This window comes from Ranitomeya variabilis, chromosome 2 (genome assembly GCF_051348905.1).
Source record: "Ranitomeya variabilis isolate aRanVar5 chromosome 2, aRanVar5.hap1, whole genome shotgun sequence".
In the NCBI taxonomy this organism is placed as follows: Eukaryota; Metazoa; Chordata; class Amphibia; order Anura; family Dendrobatidae; genus Ranitomeya; species Ranitomeya variabilis.
The window spans coordinates 101188903-101207912 of NC_135233.1; positions in this window are offsets into that span (position 1 = coordinate 101188903).

The window sequence follows — 19010 nt, forward strand, 5'->3', positions numbered from 1 at the left end:
CACTGAAGGAGTTCACCTGACGTATCACAGACACCAATACACTTCACAGTCTGGCCTCCAGGGGGAGCTAAGGGTGCTATGTATTAGGCCACTCCTCACAATCTGGTAAAACAGGGGGTTAGATAGGAAGTGAGACAGAAAGCTGACTGGGTTGGAACCAGGCAACATCCTGTGGCAGAGGGTGTTGCAGGAGAAGATTCAGGGGGGTCCCTGTCAGGGGTGGGATCCTGACAGAGGCCTAGCGAACAGACAGAATGTTACGGGACCGCACCTGCACTTCATTGCGGCGGTACCCCAAGAAAGGACAAGAAGCGAGGTTTATTGTGCTGAGTGAGAAACGAGATCAACGCAACAAGGAGAATCACCAGTAGGAGTCGTGCTGTAAGACGAGGCAACATCCTACTGAGGCGCGCAGCCGGTGGCCGGAACGCCGAGGAAGTATTGAGCTCCAGGCCTTACTTCAAACCTACGGCAGGACAGTCAGTTATAGGCGGGCTGTCTCACCCAAAATCACCTAAGCAGACACAGGGGGCAACATTTGGAGAGGGGCGACTCTAGGGTCCCGGAAGACCTCCGAGCCTACCCGTCATACGGGTGCGTCCTAGCCATATCATCTGGGGGACGAAACAGAACATCATAATCGAGTTGTGAGGGAACTTCAGAAACAGACACAACAGTTGTGAGGACTATCCCGTAAGCGCAGCAGGGAAGGACTACAACACACAAGCGCTAGAAGGTAGGCACAGATTTCCACCTGCAAAGGGAAATCTGGAGGTACCATCGGACCGGCCGGACTCATGCAGCCCGGTTAACCGTATTCCGGACTGAGGATCCTGAAGCCTTCAGTAAAGAGGTAAAGAGACTGCAACCTGGTGTCCTCGTTATTTACTGCGACCGGCACCACACCACAACAGCATCACTCTCCATCTTCATTGGAAGCCCCTCAGCAGGGTCACGGGCCGGGTCTAGCCACCGTGACAACCCCAGAACTGAGACAGAGAGGCCCGGTACCGGGTACCCCTCGGCCCTGCGGCAATGGGGGCGCTCCAACTTGGCGTCACGAACAGGATCTACTTAAGCCTGAAGAATCAGGTCATGTGTGCCTTGGAACTGTGATTTATTGTGCTTGGACTGTGACTTATTGCAAAGACTGTGTATTGCCACTTGCCGCCAAAAGTTCCCGCCAGAAACCATTACAGCGCTGAGGAGAGCGCAGGAGGAGAAGAGGGGCGTGGAGTAGGCGTGGATCAGCTAAAGAGCGCGAAAGACAATGGCCGCCCAGTCTAAATATTTTTGCATCCTGAGGACGTGTCCGTCAGCAGCCGAGGTCCGCCTTCTCATCCTCTTTGGAGGGTGGAGACCATGGAGATGGGGCCACCCACGAAAGAGACCGCAGGAAGAAGACACTGGAGAGGAAGCAAAGATGGCGACGCCGGGAGCACCGCGCGGGGACGACCTGACCCAGCATGAGGCTGCACCACCCGACACAGCCCCAGACTCGCCATCGTTGCAGGGACTGGCCCTTACGGAGCTACCGCTGGGCAGACCCAACTGGCCGCCATCTGAGGAGTGTGTAGCTGCAGCTGAGACCCGGCATGTAGCACACCGCCTCGAGGCCGACGCTCGTGTGACCGCTCGGCTGGGTCGGCCTATGGAGGTCCGCCTAACTCCGGTGTCCCCTGCTTCCTCCATCCCAGCCGTGACAGAATGTGAGCTGCAGGAACAGGGCCTGAGAATCCTGCCAGAGGCTGAACACTTGTGGCGCCTGATGACGGCGTGGCGGAACAGACCCCAGCCCGCAGCCCAGGTCGACCTGACGGGCGTTGAGGAGGCCCCGCTGTCGCACTGGGGTGTGGTGGTGCTCTTTAACTCCCAGGCAGGACGAGGAGTTATACTGGAAATCGGAGAGCCACTGCAGGTCCGTGTGGACCGGGAAGAGGTGAAACCCTGCGGGAGAAGGTACGGTCACGACCTGGAGCCCGGAGACGCGGTGACTTACTCCCGCTGGAGGAGGGAGGTTGGCTGGATAGCTCGGGGCGTCCAGCGGTGCATCGCGCTCCAAGCCGCTGCCGGAATGTCGGAGGACGAGCCTCCTGCAGGGAAGGCGCCGGGACCTGTCCCCGCAGAACCCCAAGAAGTCCAGGCCCACCGTGCAGCTATGGGTCGTGCTCACCCACGAGTGAGGAGGGTGTCCCGACGAGGGATCCTGTCGTTGCTGAGGCCAGGACCAGTCCTTGTTACACCACCACGACCCGTATGCTAGGTGAGGCCCGGAAGGAGGCCATCTCCTGCTCCGCCAGAAACTGAGTAAGCAAGAATGCTTCATCATTTCTATATAGTTAACTGTTCGTCTATCTATGTGTCTTTCTGCTGCTACAACCCGATTAGGGTTAACTCTTAAAGGGATCCCTTAGTTTACCCGGGATCCCTATTTTTGCTTTTTGTTTTTGGTTCTCGTTAATCATTGTTGAAAAGAACTGCTGGATCATGCACGCTGCATGATTACAAACTTATTGTAAATAGTTTGCACCTTCTTAAAGGTGCCATCTACTGGTTTTACAAAGAAAAGGACTCTTTGCGAAGAAACTGTTCCTGGAAACAGTACCGGAGCCCTTGCTGTCTACGAACTTGCAGCTTGAGAAGTTGCACTACCTCCAAGAGACTTGGTTCTCTCTTAAAGGGAACGTTCACCAATAGCACTTAAAGTCGAATGATGCTTTAAAAGAAGTAATAATAATGCTTTCATGTAAAAGTTATATGTAGTCAGTCAGTTGATTGTAAGAAATGTTTAATAATGTGGTAGAGAATGAGGACAGGAAGTGAACCTGTATGGGGTTAGTCGGTGTCCTCCTAGGAGCCATACAGAGAGGGCTCAGCGATCTTGAACGGAGAGAAGGATGATAAGTTCTATACTGTGTATAGTAGCAGAAAGGCAGTAGGCCCGGATGAGAGATGGGGCGGTCCTGCAACAGAGCGAGAGGCAGTAGGCCTGGGGCAGATAGACAGGCGGTCCTGCAGATGTAAAGGTGGAAAATGAAGAAAAGTTGATTAGCCTTATAGCGTTTTATAAGAAGGTCTTTAGTGGATTCAGCGTATACATCCTTAAAGGCAACGTTAAATTATTGTTCAGAAATTGCACTAAGTAGAATACCCGGTTGGGTAAGAGAAGTTATTCATAGTATGTTATTTAAAATATTTAACCATGCTGGTAAAGTTCAAGTGTCCTCACCTCCCATAAAGGGAAGCTTTGTTAAAGTTTACTTGTTATTGCATTTCAAAATTGTATGTCTTTTTGCTGACATGTATTGTTGTTTTCTTCCCAGTCCAGGAGTACTGGATTTAACCGGGGGGAGTGCAGCGCCCCAGAGTACTGGTCGTTGCAGTACTGATGCTCCGCTGCTAAGGGGGGCTATGGTACGTCTGATGGCACTGAAGGAGTTCATCTGACCAGGTATCACAGACACCAATACACTTCACAGTCTGGCCTCCAGGGGTGCTATGTATTAGGCCACTCCTCACAATCTGGTAAAACTGGGGGTTAGATAGGAAGTGAGACAGAAATCTGACTGGGTTGGAACCAGGCAACATCCTGTGGCAGAGGGTGTTGCAGGAGAAGATTCAGGGGGGTCCCTGTCAGGGGTGGGATCCTGACAGAGGCCTAGCGAACAGACAGAAAATACGGGACCGCGCCTGCACTTCATTGCGGTGGTACCCCAAGAAAGGACAAGAAGCGAGGTTTATTGTGCTGAGTGAGAAACGAGATCAACGCAACAAGGAGAATCACCAGTAGGAGTCATGCTGTAAGACGAGGCAACATCCTACTGAGGCGCACAGCCGGTGGCCGGAACGCCGAGGAAGTATTGAGCTCCAGGCCTTACTTCAAACCTATGGCAGGACAGTCAGTTATAGGCGGGCTGTCTCACCCAAAATCACCTAAGCAGACACAGGGGGCAACATTTGGAGAGGGGCGACTCTAGGGTCCCGGAAGACCTCCGAGCCTACCCGTCATATGGTTGAGTCCTAGCCATATCATCTGGGGGACGAAACAGAACATCATAATCGAGTTGTGAGGGAACTTCAGAAACAGACACAACAGTTGTGAGTAGTGTTGAGCAATACCGTCCGATACTTGAAAGTATCGGTATCGGAAAGTATCGGCCGATACCGGCAAAGTATCAGATCTAATCCGATACCCATACCCGATACCAATACAAGTCAATGGAACACCAAGTATCGGACGGTATCCTGTATGGTTCCCAGGGTCTGAAGGAGAGGAAACTCTCCTTCAGGCCCTGGGATCCATATCAATGTGTAAAAGAAAGAATTTAAATAAAAAATAGGGATATACTCACCCTCTGACGCGCCCTGGACTTTACCGCCGTAACCGGGAGCCGTTGTACCTAAGAATGCGCGCTTGAAGGGCCTTAGATGACGTCACGGCACTCTGATTGGTCCGTAGCGGTCGCGTGACCGCTACGCGACCAATCACAAAGCCGTGACATCACCTAAGGTCTTTCAAGCGCTTGAAATACCTTAGAAGACGTCCGCAGCTTCTGATTGGTCGCGTAGCGGTTGCGTGACTGCTACGCGACCAATCATAAAGCCGTGACGTCACCTAAGGTCTTTCAAGCGCGCATTCTTAGGTACAACGGCTCCCGGTTACGGCGGTAAAGTCCAGGGGCCGCCGGAGAGGTGAGTATACCCCTATTTTTTATTTTAATTCTTTCTTTTACACATTGATATTAATCCTGATACCGATTCCCGATACCACAAAAGTATCGGATCTCGGTATCGGAATTCCGATACCGCAAGTATCGGCCGATACCTGATACTTGTGGTATCGGAATGCTCAACACTAGTTGTGAGGACTGTCCCGTAAGCGCAGCAGGGAAGGACTACAACACACAAGCGCTAGAAGGTAGGCACAGATTTCCACCTGCAAAGGGAACTCTGGAGGTGCCATCGGACCGGCCGGACTCACGCAGCCCGGTTAACCATATTCCAGACTGAGGATCCTGAAGCCTTCAGTAAAGAGGTAAAGAGACTGCAACCTTAGGTCCTCGTTATTTTCTGCGACCGGCACCACACCACAACAGCATCACTCTCCATCTTCATTGGACGCCCCTCAGCAGGGTCACGGGCCGGGTCTAGCCACCGTGACAACCCCAGAACTGAGACAGAGAGGCCCGGTACCGGGTACCCCTCGGCCCTGCGGCAGTGGGGGCGCTCCATTAGCATACAACACTTTCCTGACTCAAGGCCAGAAGGGGGAGCTCTAAACCCGGTTTCAGGGGAGCTTCCCTATGAGTTCTGGCTTGGAGTAGGAGTTAGAGGTCAGTCTGTGTGAGACAGTGAAGGGAGAGGAAGCACGGAAGGAGAGGAACTGGGAGTGGAGCTGTGATTGAGCTCACCCCAGGATTGAGCACAGGAAACCGGACACTGGAGTCCGCAGTTGTGTGGGAGCTGCATGCCCCACAACTGAATCCGGACGGCAGGAGATTGCAGGTCTCCTGGCCACAACTGACACCCGAAGGCACAGCAGAAGACTAGAGCCCGGAGTCACCACGAGAGAGGGACACCTGAAAAAGGCTCGAGCTGCCTGCCATGCGGGTATTGTTCCACCTGAGGGACAGACTGAGAGAGGGACTTTAGGAAAGCTTAAGGCATCAAGAACCCAGCAAACAGTGCAGTAGGAAGACTTCCAACCTGATCTGGCTAGGGAGATTCTATACCACTTCCAGGCTGCCTTGATTTCCAAGATCACCTGTCATCAATATTCCAGGTTTCACTTGCAACTAAAGGTAAAGAAACTACAGTTCCTGTGTCGTCCATTAATTCCTGCACCCTAATATCTACAACCTCTCATAGACTGTCCTGGTAGCCCTGGGGCCTCCGTTCCACCTGTGGGGAGCAAAACCACCTAAGCTGCATCACCATCGGCCCCAGCGGATCCCTTTAAGCAGCATCATCCATCCCTGACCGAGTACCACAGGTGGCGTCATGAACAATTTCTTTATCCCCTACAAGTATGTCCCTCATCCCCTTTTATTTTTGCACCCAGGGACACAGACCGGGTCAGTTGCTGCCGTGACCCCCCCTTTAAGAACTGTTCCGACCTGGTACCGAGTACCCCACGGCCCTAGCGGGTGTCACAATAACCAGTCCTCTATTTCTGACTGTAGTGAAGGCTTTCCATCACAGGGACTTGTGACTTCCGCACCCAGTCTCAGATTGATGTTGGTCACTGTTACATCCAATGATTAGCGGCAGTGGTCACATGAAATGGGTTGATATTATTGCAGCCAGAAGTAGAGACAGACAGGGGTGTATTGATAATTTGAACCTCATTTCCATCATTTTAAGTGAAAAATATCACTCCTCATACATTTCCTTTAAAGTTGAGCAAAAAGATCTATGCTGCCTTATAAAGAAGCCAAACAAGGGCAGTTTTCCTTTCTGTGGCTGACATTTTCAGCCTAAGATTCTGGGCTTCTCTGGCATTTAATAGGCTGTGTGTTGTATGTCATGATGCTGTATGATGACTGGTGACAACAAGGCCTAATGTAACATCATGATGTTGTACGGCTAGTAAATATCAAAGGCACAAAGGACGCTAGATCGAGGATGATGGCCTCAGAAGTGAAGACTTCTCTGCTCTTGGTGCCACGGAGGACCACAGTGGAGGTTGGACCAGCATCTTGCAAATTATTTGCACAAATCTAATTCCTTTTAATATTGTAAATTGTGTGGGAGACTTGCAAATTAATATTCATAAATGTGCAATGGTCTGACAAGATGCTAAACTGTTTAGTTTACAGTAATAACTCAAGAATCACTTCGACAGACTCTTCTTGGCCTTCCTAGTAACAACTACTGGGTTTAGAGAAGATTATGGAAGAATATGAATAATTAGATACAAATATTTTTTTTTCCTATTAATAAGTTATACTTGGATCATACTTATATTTTGTATCAATTGAACTTATAAATGAAATGAACTGAGGACTTTTTTAATCGGGCAAAGCTCCAGGGTCTTCAATTACTGTCTAGCTGATTTTAGAGAATAATAAATCTCCCAGAACCTTATATATGTATTATTTTCCCAGAATGTATTTTGGGGAGTATTCAAGACCTTGACATTCTTTCAGAACATAATAACATCAATCCATCATTTGAAATCATAAAGAAAATAAAACTACCTAGTAAAAATGTTTTCGCTTCGGTATATTTTGCTATATATGAAAAATATACAATTTTTATTTTATCCTAGAAAACTATTCATAAAACTTAAAGAAGTACTCCTTTTTTTCTTTTATAACTGCATTCTCACCTAATTGCCTAGTACACAGATGCAGATGTCTTAAATACAGTGCATTTATTTTCATGTAGTTTGGCCGCCCGCTTTCTTCCCTTTAGCTTCCATCTCAATTCTAGAAAAATATTTAGAATTGAGAGTCCTCAGTGGTTGATACCTTTTAATGGCTAACTGAAAAGATGGTAACAAATTGCAAGCTTTCAAGACTACACAGGTCTCTTCATCAGGCAAGACTAAAACAACTGAAAGACTAAAATAAACTGATGACGACCTTTGGCACTTTCACTGCAGGAATGAATGTGTCGCACGGATTTATGTCTTTTTACATCAACTAAGGAACTTGCCCCTCAGACCATGTGGGGTCATCACAACAGAACGAGACCCCAATAAAACAATCCTTATCTAAGAACTGGCCCAATATTTATGGACATAACTGTTTATCACCCATGGTAATTCTGCTTCATGTCACCTGTCTTATCCATGGGTTTGTTTTTTTTTCTGTGCTATGTTGTGCATAAATATGTGATTCTTCAGAATTTCTTTTAGTCTTTGCCTCATGAATAGACCTGTGTAGTCTCGAAAGCTTGCAATTTGTTACCATCTTTTCAGTTAGCCATTAAAAGGTATCAACCACTGAGGACTCTCAATTCTAAATATTTTTCTATCTACTGGCTAAAACGGTACCCAGATATATTTCTTTCCTGCATCTCAATTCTGGCATTCATTAAAATGTTTTTCCTCTATGCACTCTTATCAGTCCCATAATACAGCAGTACAGCCTCACATAGTTAGAGCCAGTTCCACTTCTGTCTATTGGCATGACACTATCATTATCCTTCCTTCTATATTATTACAAACAAATAAATAGAATATCTGTATACAATCATGAGGCTGAATTGTGATCTTTTACACCATAAGGCTAGTCTCACACGTCCAGATAATTCCGGTACCGGAGAAATCGGTACTGGAGTTATCCGTGTCCATGTGTCCATGTGCTCACGTGGCACATCAGTGTGGCACACGTGCAGCAGCCATGTGCCGCCCATGTGCCGACTGAGGACCATGCGGACCGTGCAGGAGACAGCGCTAGAGTTAAGCGCTGCCCCCTGCTTTTGGTGCTGAAGCCGGCATTCATTCCTTCTCCCCAGCAGCGTTCGCTGGAGAGAAGGAATGAAAAAATCAAGGTTTTTTATTTATTTATTTTTTTATGTCCCAAAAGCAGGGGACAACGCTTACAGTAGCGTGCACACGGAGGAGAGTGCACACTGTTCTCCGTGTGCATGTGTGCGGGACGCTTTGCGGACCGTGCTGCCGGAGAAACGTAGACATGTCTCCGTGTTTTGCACACGGACACACGGTCTGCGAAAAATCAGACATCTGCAGAGTCACATTGATTTTAGTGTGTCTACATGTGTCAGTGTCTCCTGTACGCGAGGAAACTGTCACCACACGTACCGGAGCTACTGACGTGTGAAACAGGCCTAACTGTGATCCCAGCTGTGTAATCATCATCATCAGCTGCGATATATGTTTTTTTCACCTCCCTCCTTCAACAGTGGAAAAAGTGTGTGGTATGTACTAATATATTGCACCATATAGGCAGTTTTGTTGTCTGAGATTGTAATCCCTTGAAGAGAATATAAAGTAAACATAAATGTTCCCCAGTGTCACATGTCTTAACTGAGCAGGGGAATACTTAACTTTTCAGACAAAAATGTGAAAGTTGCCTTTTCAGAAAAGAAGAGGACTTGAACTCTATAGCGCCACCTGTTGGAAATAGCAATCCTACAAGTCATTAACAAGTCTAGCAATAGGACTTAGGATAAAAGCCAAATCAGAAACTCAATTTTCAGAAACTGTGTTTCGGGGTGTTGCTCCTCATCAGTGCAAAGTATGAGAACTGATTGGGCTAGGTGAGAAGCTCTGGACTGAGACAAGAATGGACATCTGAATAAGGTAATGCTAGCTGAATTATATAGAGGAAGACAGGTGAATGAATTAAAAAAAAACAACAACAACTTTGTGAGCTACTTTAAGAGTTTGTCCGAAAAAAGTAAATATTAGATTTTATGCTTAAAAGTAATTAAATGGTATCACACCGCATTGCTGAAACAATAACTTAAAGGCTGAGAGTTTACAGTAGCAACTCCAGTGATACCTACTGTATTTATACAGAGACTGGTGCTGCTGGGATTACACAGACATTCACAGCAGCAGACATTAATGATTCTCTTGCAGCACTGCCATGGACTACAACTTCCAGAAGACATTGCTCTTCTTTGCATCGTAGGAGAAGAGGAGCAGCAGAGAAAGGGACTCATTGGCTTTGCAGGTTGGAGAAGAATGGTGGAGCTACCATCATGGGGAGCAATGTGTGTAATCCTCCATTACAGATATATGAGAGCCTGACCCTGGAGAATAGGGGACAGAGGCACAGAATGAGTACTAACTGTCCACTCACTCAATGTGTGAGAGGAGAAGATAATCCTGCAGCGGAACCACATCTGCAGACTGGCTAGGTTACCAGGAGATGTCAATCCAACCCTTGTGTTTAAGGCGTTCGGAAACTGCAGGCCCAAGCTGGATCCCTGTGTGACCCCCAAACCTGCTACATCAAGGAGTGAGTAATTATTGTTTGACTTGTTGTTCCACTGTTGAGGCGTTAATGGGAGAACTGTTGCTGAGCTATTGATCGGACTTGTGGTTCCACTGTTGAGGAGTTAATAAGAGAACTGTTGCTGAGGGAATTTTGTCCCTATTTTATTAAGTGCACCAACGACTTCTGCAAAGCGCGCCAACAACCACTGCAACAGGGCCCCATCATTGGACTGTGTTACTGGCATTTCTGCAGCCATTATTGGATGTTATTAGTTAGGAGTGTGTATGCTGTCACTTAAAGAAGAAGTGTCATTTTTAACATTCAGACCTATTGTAAAACATATTTTGAAGCTGAATCATAGGTTTTGTGATATTATTTGTTTTACTGTTCCTTGTTATGCCCTCTGAATTTAGCATCATTTATTCCTCTGTAAATAAATTTGTTAATTGTTTCAACCTCATCATTTTTGAGTTTGTACACAGTGTGGACAGGGGTTCCCTGAGTCTAATGCTCTCAGCAAGATTCAGGTGGAGGCAGTGCATCATATTGAGGTGAGAACTACTGGACACCCTGCACACAGAGGCAGCATAATGGGGTGTTACAGGGGAGGCACTGCTGAGGTATATTAAGATAGGTACAGCAAGTATGGAGGCTCTAGCTGAAGCACAAGTGTCCATGTGATGTGATGAGATGAGCATAACCAAGGAATAAAGTTTTGCAGTATGTGGTGAACTCACTAATGCATCTGAGATAATACAGACCATGAACCAACTCAAGAAGTTGTTGATCCCAGAGTGGATGACAGGCGGAGAGATGAAGGGAGTCAATTATCAGTAGCACTGATTGCTAATAAAAGGACCCTGGAGAAGAAGTAATTCCTATCAGTCATGGCTGTGCCATTATAACATGGGCAAAAGTGGAAGATCATCTGACCTGAGAGGCCTGCAGCAGAGGCATTGTCTCCAGAATCAAGCACACAGCCTGGGAGGCATAAGGAATGTTCACCTCCCAGTTCTGCTTGCGATAAACCTGAAGAAATTGCTTCCACTGTTGATGTGGTTGTAGCTACCAAGGAGAAGTTCGTTACTGGGTTTGCACAGATGCAGCCTGAAGGGGCCTAGCACCATCTGAGAATTTTTTTTGGGTATCACTCCTATCCCAGTTGGGGAAGAATGGTATGACACATGGAGAGATGTTGCTCTGCAATATCTAAAAGAGTGGTGGAGCACTGAGGCTGTGAAGAAACAGAGAATTGTGGAGAGTCTGAAAGGTCCTGCTATGGAAGTAGTACAAGCTGCCTGGCGAAGCCAGCCCCATGCATCCTATCAAGACTGCATGATTGCCCTTGAAGATGCTTTTGGATCTTCAGATAATGCCATAGACCTCCTATATAAGCTCCGCACCACCTACCAGGACTCTGGTGAGATAACGTCTGATTACCTTTATCAGATGGATAAGCTAGTGCACAGAATAGTATCTAAAGGCAGACTGGAACAAATGCTAGTGGGGGGCTCTCACCAGTGATCCCGTTGCTCAATGACTGAGGTACTGTGATAAAGAGCAGATACCCCATTTCTTCCATCAGTTGCTTAAGGAGGTGCAACAAGAGGAAGCTATTCTAGCAGCCAGAGAGAAAACAATCAAGATGGGAAGCTGCTGTTGACTTAAATCCTTCACTGAGTGATCTAGAGGAACAGCTCTAGATCAGTGGGAAGCCAAGGGAGCAAATTGCCCAACTTCTAAATGCCCAGGCTAGGGAAGTGGAGTGGATAAAACTAATTGTTAAATCGGCTAATCAAAGACAGCAGTCTTCAAGATGGACTAGTGATGGTCAGCATTGGATTGGAGATGCGGAAGAAGAGGGATGTTTGTGTGCTGTCACTTAAAGGGGAAGTGACATCATTTAAATTCAGACCTATTACAGATCACATTTTGAAGCTGTATCATTGATTGTGTGATATTATATGTTTTGCTGTTCCTTGTTATGCACTCTGAATTTAACACTATCTGTTTCTCTGTAAATAAACCTGTTAATTATTTCAACCTTATCTTTTGTGAGTGTGTACAAGTGTGGAGAGGGATTTGCTGAGTCAACCGCTGGCAGAAGAGGAAGACCCTCCTGCATCCCACTGTGGCTCCCAGGAAGATTGTAGGAGAAATTCACTACCGTTTAAAAGTTTAGGGTCACCCAGACAATTTTGTGTTTTCCATGAAAACTCATACTTTTATTAATCAAATGAGTTGCCAAATGAATTGAAAATCTAGTCCAGACATTGACAAGGTTCGGAAAAAAAGATTTTTATTTGAAATAATAATTTTCTCCTTCAAACTTTAACAGGAATTACAGCATTGCAGCTGTTTGGGATTCTAGCAGTTAATTTGCTGAGGTAATCTGGATAAATTTCACCCCATGCATCCATAAGCCCTCCCACAAGTTGGTTTGGCTTGATGGGCAATTTTTGTGTACCATACAGTAAAGCTGCACCCACAACAGCTCAATGGGATTGAGATCTGGTGACTGCGGTGGCCACTCCACTACAGATAGAATATCAGCTGCCTGCTTCTTCCCTAAATAGTTCTTGCATAATTTGGAGGTGTGCTTTGGGTCATTATCCTGTTGTAGGATGAAATTGGCTCCAATCAAGCGCTGTCCACAGGGTACGGCATGGCGCTGCAAAATGGAGTGATAACCTTCCTTATTCAAAATCTTTTCGGTTATTCTGCTTCTCACAAAGGTTCTTCTGTGTGATCCAAGCACCTCACACTGGGATTCGTCTGTCCATAACACTTTTTTCAAATCTTCCTCTGTCCAATGTCTGTGTTCTTTTGTCTATATTAATCTTTTCCTTTTATTAGCCAGTCTCAGATCTGGCTTTTTCTTTGCCACTCAGCCCTGAAGGCCAGCATCCTGGAGTCGCCTCTTCACTGTAGATGTTGACACTGTCGTTTTGCGTGTGCTATTTAATGAAGCTGCCAGTTGAGGACCTGTGAGGCGTTGATTTCTCAAACTACAGACTCTAATGTACTTGTCTTGTTGCTCAGTTGTGCAGCGGGGCCTCCCACTTCTCTTTCTACTCTGGCTAGAGCCTGTTTGTGCTCTCCTCTGAAGGAAGTAGTACACACCGTTGTAGGAAATCTTCAGTTTCTTGGCAATTTCTATCAAGGAATAGCCTTCATTTCTAAGAACAAGAATAGACTGTCGAGTTTCACATGAAAGTTCTTTTTTTCTGGCCATTTTGAGAGTTAAATGGAACCAACAAATGTAATGCTCCAGATTCTCAACTAGCTCAAAGGAAGGTCAGGTTTATAGGTTCTCTAATCAGCCAAACTGTTTTCAGCTGTGCTAACATATTTGCAAAAATGAAAAGATGATCCAGCTTCCAAATAAAATGTGAAAGTTTAATCCAACATGTTAAAATGAGGAGACAACTCCTGGGACGGCATCATACACATAGTAAGGCGAGCGACGTGTTTCGACCAAGCGGTCTTTATCACAGCTGATCTGCTAGATGACATATCCGGTATATATACAATATAACACCAATCAAATGTTAGAGAAATGTCATGTGATACATAGGCTCAATAAATGCAAAACAATGATGTGCAAAAATATATACAATAAATAGTGAACAATGCACAATGAATAAATATAAAACCATAAAGAATTGAAACAGAAAAATGAAAAAATAAAGAAATACAGAAAGCGGGACATTGCTAGTAATGGAACATTAATTCATTTCGTTTGTTCAGACCACCTGGAAACCTTGTGCCTAGATTGAAGATCCAGAATGCTTCTCTGGTGAGAAGCACTCTGTGAATATCTCCACCGCGCGGAGGTTTTTTTTTTTCAATACCTGTTACTTTTAAAGAAACTGTATTACGGGAATGAAAATCTATAAAGTGCCTCGCTACCGAAGAAATGGTGCGACTATTATTTATAGTGCATTTGATGTCATATAGATGTTCCGATATATATAATTCTTTATGGTTTTATATTTATTCATTGTGCATTGTTCACTATTTATTGTATATATTTTTGCACATCATTGTTTTGCATTTATTGAGCCTATGTATCACATGACATTTCTCTAACATTTGATTGGTGTTATATTGTATATATACCGGATATGCCATCTAGCAGATCAGCTGTGATAAAGACCGCTTGGTCGAAACGCGTCGCTCGTCTTACTATGTGTATGATGCCGTCCCAGGAGTTGTCTCCTCATTTTAACATGTTGGATTAAACTTTCACATTTTATTTGGAAGCTGGATCATCTTTTCATTTTTGGATACTTTTCACGTCACGTCAGGACGGAGATCCGTGCTTCCTGCAATTCCTCGGTGTGCTGGCTCCTTGTCTTTTGTTCTAACATATTTGCACAAGGGTTTTCAAGGGTATTCTAACATCCATTAGCCTTCATCCACAGTTAGCACAAAGTACCATAAGAACACTGGAGTGATGGTTGTTGGAAATGGGGCTCTATACATCTATGAAGATATTGCATTACAAACCAGACGTTTGCAGTTAAAATCATTTAATATTAGCTTCATTGGTAAACACTGTACTTTTCTTTCAAAAATAAGGAAATTTCTAAGTGACCCTAAACTTTTGAACGGTAGCGTACTTCTCCGTATTGAGGTGAGAACTACCGCACACCCTTCCCATGGTGGTGGCTTAAAGGGGTGTTCCATTAGACTATGAAAGAAGAACAGTGCTGGTCTTTATGCATCCTGTTCCAGCTGGCTAGATATCTGACCACTGGAACCAATTACTTTTAATTTTCAAACTTTCAACTTTACATTCTCATCCTTCAAAGACACTATGTAAAAGAGCAGCAATTTGATTGGTTCCTATGGGCATCCAGTCTACTTTTATCTGGTACAGTTTAGATAGATCTCTTTCTTTGCTTTTCAAGCTGCCAAATCAAAACTTTTCACCACTTACAGATCAGTCGGTTATAGAAATTCTGTACTTGTGTCCTTGATTATTCACAGCAATTGTGTGAGTAGGAATTCACTGCATTTTCTTCTTTTAAAAACATATTTAAAAGACCGTAAGCATGATTCACGATGCATTAGCCAAGTTTTTCATTTAACACATCTGTTGTACTAAAAGAATTACATTTTTATCCTCAGTCGTGCCTGTGTAATATATAATTATTTGGAATTATAACATATTTGTTTTCACAATGTTTTTAGAATCTGAATACTAGTAGATACCTTTAGAATTTCATATTTGCTTGTTATAAAGGGCTTAATGAATAGTATACATAAAATGTAATTACATAAATGGTTCAGAGGTAGGTTCCATGTTTTTTGGTTTTTTTTTGCAGCGAGCCATTTAATAAATACTTTTGATTTCAGCTTGTCTGGAGTATATTGCACTCTCCTGGAGCTAAAGCAGCTTCTGCAAAAAGTTTGATGGGAATACTTGCAATGGTTGGAATGTATGATTGTTTGCTATCCCAATACTTTCTTCCTCTCTTGCTTTACTTTCCAGCAATAATGCCCGCATACACATTAGGCTAATATTGGCAAGCTTGCCTGACAGATGCTGTCAACGGAGACAAGGATCCGACATGTTCGATTTGGGACAATCCTTTTGTTCTTGGTGAGTTAAGCCGCCGCCAAATGATTCTGGCAGTGGCTCGCTTATGGAGAATAAGAGAGTGCTCAACACAGCAAGTGTTTCTGTCCATGGAGGAATCAAGAGACATAGTTACTGGCCAAATGATTGGCCAAACCACCCTTTGGCTGACAGATATGTATTGTCTATGGAGACACTTACTCTTATTTTCCATACTTTGCACTAATTGTGGTTTATTTTATCTACAATGATTTTGTTTTTGCACCCTGGACTTATTATGCCTATATGCTATCTAAAGGCTATCTAAAGACTAAGGGCCCTCTTAGACAGGTGGATAATTGGGATAAAGTATTCCGAGGGATGCTCGATTCCTGATTATTGTCCTGTGTAAACATGCCGTCTGTCACAGGATGAACTAGGAAAATTCTCATTTGTTGAGCAAGATGATTTTTAAGCTAGCTAACATTGTTCTCGGCAGCACATAGGCCTGAGTAAAGATGTGATTTGCTGATGATAAAATAATGCTCTGTGATTAAAGAACATGGAAGTGTAACTGGCCTATCTAAACAGGCCATTACAATACCTCTGTTTGACTTGCCTGTAGCCGATTGTTGATTAACGGCAAAGTATCACTTAATGTTTAACTTGATTTCAGGGGTTATAAGTTTTGAACAAGGTTTTTAGATAAAAATGAATTTCAGCTGAATCAAGTAGGTGATTAAATAGTGTCCTGCTGCTGAGACTCTCAATGATCTGCATAGATACCAACATCAAATGTTTAATTTCCCTAATGCTCTACCGCAGGGGAAATTAAGCATTAGACCTTTTCTATTTAGTTCAATTGGGTGTCTATTAACTGTATGGAAACGCAATGTTATACAGGGAGAAATTCTCTTTTAGTAGCTCTTCTCTGCGTCAGCTAATTGACGAGAATCAAGAACAGGGGATCCTTCTCTATTAATGCATAGTACTCTAATAGGATATATGAAAGGGTATGTTATAAATACAAAACCTCTTCTGAGTGGAAAAGATATGTATTTTATTTTTTGGCAATATGTTATGTGGATACAATACAATGTCTCTCTTCCATTCATAATACTGTAATATTGTAACTTTTATTTTATTATGTTTATCCATTAATGTTTATCCTTTTATTATATTAACTTAATGTTAATATCGTTTTCTGTCCTTTCAGTGCTGCAGAATGTTTTTTTTTTACATTCTGCTGCCCAGACTCTTACTTCCTCAAAATATCATTTGTTAATGGACAGGGAATTTATCCAGTCCTTATTAATGTCACACACATAACCAGCACTTTCAAAGATTCATTTCTCCCTGTTTGTAAACAGCTGGAGCCTACCGAGGGCAGATACAATGTCATGTATTGACTTTTATAAACTACTAAATGCTGTCCTGCAACAGTGGAATAGAAAAGCCAGACTACAATTCAGCTAATTCTGTTTTCAATAAAATAGCACTTTTACTACAGCAGGAAAAAGTCGTTTTCTGTTTTGTTTTTTTACATTATTTTTAGTTACTTAAGAGCAATGGATGGAACAAAACCACAATGCATCTATACCTTCTTATGTGAATAACAAAAACGTCCATTTATTGTATCATAGTTAGGCCGCCGTCACACTAGCGAGTTTTACGGACGTAAGAGCACATAAAAGACGTCCGTAAAACACGCCTAACAAACGGCCCAATTATTCCCAATGGGTCAGGTCCTATCAGCCGTATATAACGCATCCGTATTATACGGCTTTCTACGGCCGTACAAAATCGCAGCATGCTGCGTTTGTCAGCGTATTGCGCAAAAAATACGCCAATGAAAGTCTATGTGGGAGCGTAAAATACTGAATGCATACGGACCATGCGTGTGACTTGCGAGAAATACGCTACTCACTGGCAGATGTCCTGAAATGTCCAAAGGCCTCAATCAGGCAGGTGAGACATGCTAATTAGCTCAAAAAGCCAGACAGTGAACCCGGAAGTCTGCTGCACGCCTCCACGGAGTGAGATTCACCATGTCTCACATTATCAATGTGGACATGCTTATAATTTTGGTCCAAGAAAGGCCTGTAATTTGGGACCAAAGAGATCCAAACTACGCCAACAGGGCCCAAAAAGAGGCAGCATGGAGGAGTGTGTGTGGGTCCCTATTCCCACATTATGAGCAGCAGCCACGTGAGGCACAGAGACAAATAAGTAAGTACACTCATGTTTATAATGTAATTTTCTTGTGAACCAGCAGTACCTTACTACTTTGAATTTAGAAACATGAATTTATTAAGTAATACAGAACTTAATTGAAAGCACACCAGTACGTACATGGTGCTGTACGTGATAAACTGATTACAATAATTTTTTTAACATTTGTCCCTTAACAATGTTTTTCAAAAATTTAGCTTTCTGGGATAGAGGATAGCAGACTCTGTCCTTGTGGCCTTACATTAAAATTGTCTTATTTGAACAAAGTTACTAATAAATGTATTCGTATGCTACACTAAAATCTGTGTAGGCAATTACACCTTGTGTGACCACTGTGCCTAATGGGCTAATCAATTTGTTTAATGTTTTTTGTTTCAGTGGGTGATGTTACAACAAGATGGCGGAGCATCCGCGTTCAGTATAGGAGGGAGAGGCAGCAGCGTGAGAGGAGTGGGGCAGGCGAACCTCTGAAAAAAAAAAAAAATCTATTTTGATAGATTAACTTTCTTGAACCCCAGCATGGACCTCAGGCCGTAAGTACAAACCTTACAACACATTTTCTACCTTTTAAATTTTTTCAAACTTTCATCTAAAACAATTTTTTACACAAAATATTTTTAAATTACAGGACACAGTCTAACCTCACTGACAGGGAGACAGGGTCAGATTCGGAGTTGGTCATAGACCCAGTTGGGGAAGGAGAAGAGGTGGCTGGACCATCTTCTGATCCCTCAGGCTCAATCCCTCCAGGATCCTCCTCATCTGCCCAGCCAGCTCCAGAAGCACCAGCCCAAGAAGAAGAGGCACCACCGTCTACATCAGCAACAGCAGCAGCAGCAGCACCACCTAGCCAGGATGAGCATGCAAACAGCAGCAGTCCTACTGTTCCCCTGGAGCGCTCACCACAGGCTGCATTGTTTTCACAGCGTGCTCGCCGCAGGAGAGAGCTACTCCAAAGTAGGAGAAATGTCGATGCTGGGGTGTTGAACTACCTGGCAAGGGTTCGTGAGGATGATGGTGAGGAGGGCTTTACAAGGAGCCTGGCACGGTATTTAAGGCCCATAGAGTGTGAGTTGAGGCTTCGTGTGAGAGGGTGCTTTCAGATCCTTATTGATGCATGCACCCCCCAAATAACCAATACCAGCTTATGGAGATGATTGAACAGTGGCAGATGTCACCACAAAATATCCTGCGGCCTCAAAGATTGCAACAGGTGCATGCTCAACAGGGATCTGAAGCACCCCCTCCACGTGAGCCGACACCTCCACACACAACCCACCATGGCAACCTCAGTACCA